The 6,727-nt window shown below is 41.4% G+C and overlaps 1 long non-coding RNA gene across 1 annotated transcript; it reads left to right on the forward strand.

Moving 5' to 3' along the window:
• The first annotated feature begins 1,636 nt into the window (after positions 1-1,636).
• On the forward strand, positions 1,637-4,202 carry LOC9266298 (uncharacterized). The gene is made up of 4 exons (XR_001541968.3): positions 1,637-1,918; positions 2,540-2,604; positions 3,058-3,131; positions 3,947-4,202. It is a non-coding gene; the product is annotated as an uncharacterized lncRNA (long non-coding RNA).
• The last annotated feature ends 2,525 nt before the right edge of the window (positions 4,203-6,727 follow it).

Here is a 6,727-nt window from a genome sequence, read left to right on the forward strand (position 1 = left end):
GCAAATATGGTTTTCCATTCAAAGGAATATCATCCCAAGCTAAGTGCAAGCTAGCCAGCGCAGTACACTGGCGAGTGGGCCATCCTACGCCGGAATTGAGCCGGAGTTTGGTTGCCTGGACCGAGATAGGCAAGAAACAGGATTGCCCTGGTTTAGGACTTTGGCCCAATTAGAGGAGAAAATGAATAAGACAATTTTTTTTTGTGGAATTCGCAATATTCGAAATCTCTATCTCTACTGTTATAAAAATTAAAGATATTTTTACCGGTACTTTGGTACGTCATCCGTGTATGAGTCGGTTTTTAAGTTCGTTCGCTTTTGAAAATACATGTCCATATTTGAGTCAGTTTTTAAATTCGTTCGTTTTTGAAAATACAGAAGGAGTCGTATAAGAAATCTCTTTAAAAAAACTCGTATGCTTATTTGTAACGATCAGACTCCTAACCACAGCTCATGATTTAAAAAAAATACATCAAAGCGAATTGCCACAATGAATTTCACCTTAGTTAAACCATTTAACAATAATAAAATTAAAATAGCCTTCACCCGTTGCAACGCACGTGCATTTTTTCTAGTAGAAATAAAATATTTGTGAAATGTGTCAGGTTTAAACTTCCATGAAAAATTATATTTGTTTTGCAGAAAATAGAAGGAACTCTTCATAAATAATGTTAGCATTTCACAAACTTAAATTTATACTATGATACAGTGGAGCCGACCTAGGATTTTGAGGTTGCCCTTCGACAACTAGATCGCAAAACCGATTCAAAATCCATAGCCGTATTTTTTTTACAACTGAAAGTCTAATACTTGGCATGTGCAAATTGCCAAAGTAGATCATCAAACTTGTGCGGATTGGTTAATTAGAGAAGAGAGGATGGAGCCCGGCCGGCCGGCATAAGAAGATGGATTTATTTGCTTCTTTGGTTGAATAGGCTTTTTTTTCATACACAAACGAATCACATACTCCCTCCGTCTTAAAAAAACGAATCTATAACTAGATGTGACATATTCTAGTTCAGTGAATCTGGACAGAGATATGTTCAGATTCGTAGTACTAGAATGAGTCATATCCAGTAGTAGATTGGTTTTTTATGGGACGGAGGGAGTATCGCATATACTAATTTTTTTTATAAAAAACCTTAGGTATACAATGATACCTTTGGATCTAATTGGGCAAGCCCCTATGTTACACAACATTCATCGTTCGTTCTAGCTTCAATTTGTCGGACGGCTGGAACCTACGAAATCACATTTATCTATATACTCCTATGCATCTAGTTAGTGTAGTTTATCATTTCGCCTATCTTTTGTCATGCAATATTATTAGATTAATTATTTATTTATCATAGCTTCTATCATTTTTCTTAACCGTGTTAATAAAGTGGCTGACCTGGCACTACTGGAAAATCATTTTTTTGTGACTGCCCCACAGATTTCGTGATGGCGATGTAAACACAGTCACCAAGAAGACATATCATGACAGGCATTAGAACACCATCACGAAATTGGGTGTTTCGTGACTAGGAAGAGCAGCCAGTCACCGAGTTATAGAGTTGGTGACGGTGCAGTAATATAAAGCCCTCACCATACTGTGTGATGGACTTAAATGGGCCAAGCTGCTCTGCCTCTGTCTGAAATTGTGAACCACTAAAAACAGAGTGCTCTTCTCGTTCCCCATGGCTCTTGCCCTAGTGAGCTCCACGCCTCCACCTCGACGCCGCAACTCTGCTCGTCGATTCGTCGCCGGTAGTGATGCCGGCGAAGGAGCCCGTACATTCTCACCTCACCGTTGGTCTTGCCTCCCTTGCTCTCCTCTCTGACGGGCGTGCCGCCGCTGCTCTCCTCACGGTGGGTTTCGCCGCCGTCCCCGTGTCTTGTCCGTGGGTCGCGTCACCATTGCTCTTCTCGCCGTGAGGTGCGCGATCGCTACTCTACACTCCAGCGACCTGCCTTCTCCTCTATGCTCTCAATCCTTCCACCAGAAATAGTTCCCTCTGTTTTTTCCATAGGGTGACACATAGGTGTTCGATGAAATGCCAATGCAGCGATTTTTGGTTGAATTTATGTCTGAGGCTTTTAAACCAGTAATTTGTCACAATGCTTTTATTAGATGGATGCAAAAATTCTCAGATTTCATTAGATAGTGGTATTAGGATAATTTATGATAAACAATTATGGATAGTTTACTGACCTTGGTTTTTGTACACTAGCTTTTTGGTTCCTTACAACAGTGAGATATTTTACAAGCTGCATTTTTCATGTGTTTGCATCCTCTGAATTGGATTTTAATTCATAGTAAAATATTAAGGCAAGTTGTTTAATGTTCATCTCAATTATAAACATTTGTGTTCCCTTTCCTGTATATGTAGATAATGCACAAATATTGTTCTACTACTTGCAGGTGTACTGAAATTATACTTCATTTTTCTCGTATACTTGTCAGTGTTGTGTACTTTTGAAAAAATCAGCTAACTTTTAGTTAAAATTCCATATTGTTTGTTAGAGTTCTAAATTCTTCTAATTTTACACTTTATAGGATCCTACAGCGAGTTTACTGCAGATCAATGACATCACCTGAAGTATCTGTTGAACATCCACAAGGTAAAACTGAAGAATCATTTGTTCTTTTCATTTTACTTGTCACCATGCAAGTGTTTTCTGAATTATTTTCTGTTCTTTTCTTGTTACCTGCTATCATGCAAGTGTTGTTGTCACTGTCTAACTCTATGCAGATGTTTAGGAGGAGTTGGATAGCTTATAGATGCAGTTACCATTGTGCCTACACAGCTACTAGATGTAATGCATTGTGGGAATTAGATTAATTCTGAACTTCTGCAGTCCATTCTTAAGTTCTATATAGTTTACTGCCTGTGCAACGCATAATGTGGTTTTAATGATTTGTTGCTAGTAAATAGTGGAACAGGACATCTTTAATATGCCTTGGAAGTAATATCTTTTCGCTTTTCCAAAAATACTATGGTTAATTACTTGTTGTGTCATATCTTTAATATGTTTTCCTTTCATTTCTAAAGATGGCTTTTAAATCTAATGTAGACTGTTCTAATCAGTCTGAAGAATGGGACACAGAGGAAGACTGCTGTTTTTGATGCATCAGAACTAGAATTTTGGTGAGTCATTTTTATATTTATCATACTCATTTATATGCTACCATTAATTGGTCATAATTGATTTGATACTAGTCATCTTATGCCAAAATGACCAGCTTTGTATTTAAGAAACTAGAACATACTGAAGGTACCTAATGGCTTGCAAGATTTAAGGAAATTGTCTCTGTTTCTTAAAGATGTCCTGAAACTTAACACATACAAATGTGCTCCCTTGTTATCTGAAGCTACATGGCATGCTTGCGTTCTTTGATCTAGAAATTATTTTTCCTAGATATCTGAAGCTACATGGTATACATGTATTCATTTTATCTTAGATGCTGAAACTCTGCACAGAAATGTGCTTATCCAGTTATCTGACAGCTGCCTGGCGTGTGTTCTTTTTATCTTGGATTCATTATTGAACCTAAACATGGCAAAAATATTGGAGCATTTGCTAAAGGTCCAAGAAAACTATTGTAATTTTGCATGGCTCTAATGACTTCATTCCAGTACAGTGTTTTAATCGGTATGCATGATAAGAGCAATTTACCGATGATTCATCTACTTGATTACCTCATGTGATTAATCTGATTCAAGCTTTTTATAGGCTTTTTTACGGTGTTGACTAGTGATTTCATTTGAATTTGGAGCTATTCAGTAATAATATTAGCTAATAACTAAATTGTAGCTTGCTGTAATCTTCAAGTGACATTCATTGAATTTTAAGGCAACAATTTCAAGTCCAGTGATACAGTTCAACTCAATTTGATGATTCACTTTGATGTACTAATTTGTTTTGAAGAAACTTTCCTAATATATTATATCATATCTTGTAGATAATTGTAGAATTGTTCTTTTATGGAAAGCTCAGAAGACTTCCTTTTTTCACGTGGAGCTTGCTTTATGAGTGGCCACCGAAGGCTGCTTCCCTCTATTCTATGGCATTATATTGGGCTTGTCACTTCAAGAATTGTTGGACTGATACAAGACTTGTGTAGAAATTTGTAGTGCATAATTAAATATTGTTTTTCTATGAATTATGTAAGGACTCACGATGTTCAATGCTAATATATGCTTTTGTGAGTTTGAATTTGGACTTGGGTAAAATAAGTGATTTTGTTGTATTATATCTGAACTCACTTTGTAGCATATGAGATTGATTTACATGAATTTTCATATTAATTACGTGCACATCGCGTGTCTCGTGACAGCCACCCAGTCACGAAAGGTATTTCCTAATGGCAAAAGTCTGTCAAGAAATTGATGTTCTGTGACAGCTACCACCTTCACGAAAAAGTATTCCCAACGGTTAATCAAAACTGTTAGAAAAATGGTCAAAACATGCAAATTGGGGGAATTGCTTTTTCGTGACTGCTTGACAGTCACTTAACAGCTTGTGACTGCTTCCCCTCACCAAATATTAGATTTCGTGACTAATCAAGCGTGACTGACATTTTGTGACAGTATGTGGTAACCAAAGATCTTTGTGACAGGCTTTTGACTTTTCGTGAGAGTGAGGGGCAGTCACGAAAAATCCATTCTCTTGTAGTGTGGTCATAGGATTAATCCATATGCATGTAGTAATTGAGTGAGAAAAAACAAGAAAAACCTGAAAATTGGTAAAAGATAAATAAATTATTAGACTTCTGCATCATGAATCCATAATACTAACTTTAAAGGTGCAAGTGGGTTCAGGGGTCGATCAACGTGCACCCTTAAATAACTTAATTAGAAAATAAAAAAAACCTAAAAAAGTAGAAATTTTTCTTATGCAATCAGCAGCATCAGGAGGCAGGAGCAGTGGTGGTAGTACCTCCAATTCGATCAAGTTGTTGTGTTCTTGTGGTTGGATTATTCGGTTTTTAAGGGGAGTTGTTTCTTTTTTTCTGGTCTGATGAAGCTGCGCGGTCGCTGGTAATGATAAGCTCAGGTAGCTGCGGAAGAAGAAGAGGGGTCGCTAGATTGGCCGGAGGTTGGTTCCGCGGCGGCGCAGTCGGCCAGACTGGGTTGGTGCTCGGTGGGGCTAGCTCTAGATGGCCATAAGGCCCGAAGCTCAACGGCCGGCCCACGGTATGGTATTTTGGCCCGGTCCAAGCACGACACGGCATGATCGGGCTGGCACGGCACGATGGGCCAGCAGGCTAGGCCCGACACACAAAGAATAGGGAGCAAACATAGACATATTATATGCCATGGTTCAGAGAATAAGGACGTGAAATAGACTTATTTTATATATATATATATATATATATATATATATGTCAGCCCAAAGAGGAGAGAGAAAAAATAGACTATTTTAGCTATAGATATGTCACAACCCAACGAGGAGGGAAGAAAAATAGACTTATTTAAAAAAGACACGATGGGCCACCCGTGCTTTCGGGCCGGCACGGCACGGTTCGACTGCTGGTGGGCTGTGCCTAGGCCAAAGGTGCAGCCCATGGGCTGGCACGGCCCGGCACGAAGTGCCGACTGGGCCGTGCTGGCCCGATGGCCGGTGGGCCGTGCCTAGGCCGGGCTGTGCCGGGCGGGCCTTACGGCCATCTATAGGGCTAGCATGTGTTCGTTAGGTGAGACGTTGTCACCGGAGCAACAAGGAGGCGCCATAGAGGGCCTCGCCACTGACCTGGCCGCAGCGATGCGCCCATTCTCGATGATCCCACATCAGTATTGATCGGTTTCGGTTGTCGACGTTGGTGCCGCTGTCGGACGCCTAGTCGGCTATCCACTAGCATGGCAGCACCACGAAGCGTTCCATGCATTCGGCGGTGCCTGTGCAGCGTTCAACGGTGGCAGTGGAGGATGGCCAGGGGCTCTCCCTCTCGATCTCGCCGTCACTGCAGTAGCTGGAGATGGCGAAGCAGGCGGAGGGGCTACGAGTCCGATACGGCGTGCTCTACATCAACTAGCAGGAGCAATAGCAATTAGCAGGAAAAAGGCAGCGGCAGCGGTGTCGGTGCAGAAGCTCCGAATGGCATTGCACGGCCAGGAGATCGCTAGGCGGCTGCGCGCGGGGAGGAGTCACCGGCCGCAGCACGCACGGGGAGGAGCTCTTTGATCGCGGGCTCCTGCTGCCTGGCATGCACGATAGATGGAAAAGAGTAGGGATGGCAGTTTAACCCGTTTGTCCGTTTACCCGTGGATAAAAATCCTAATAGAGTTGGGTTTGTTCTCCATTTAGTACCCATGGGTTTTTTATTGGGTCAAAACCTATACCTAACGGGCATACGAGCACGGGCATAGGTAGTCGCTACTCATGCCTGCTTCGCTCGTTTACCCGCAAAAACCAACTGACATGTGGTCCCTTAGTCAAATTAGTATAAATGCCACCATCTAGTATTGATGAACTTGTAATGCTTGTATTGTTGAACTTGGTACAACTGTACCCTTTCTTTAAATTGTGATAATGTCTCTCTGCTTGTGGAGATTTGTGGTTGAAATGTTGAACTGTGAGTTTGTGACGGGTAAACGGGCATGCCCGTGGGCACATGGCGCCTGTGGGCAACGGGCATGGGTAGTGTTCCTTGCTCGTCATATAGTAACGGGTATACCCGCGGGCATGAATTACCTCGCGGGCATGGATATGGGTAGTCACTACCCGTGCCCGTCGTACCCGA

Source organism: Oryza sativa, chromosome 12 (genome assembly GCF_034140825.1).
Source record: "Oryza sativa Japonica Group chromosome 12, ASM3414082v1".
NCBI classification, from domain to species: Eukaryota; Viridiplantae; Streptophyta; class Magnoliopsida; order Poales; family Poaceae; genus Oryza; species Oryza sativa.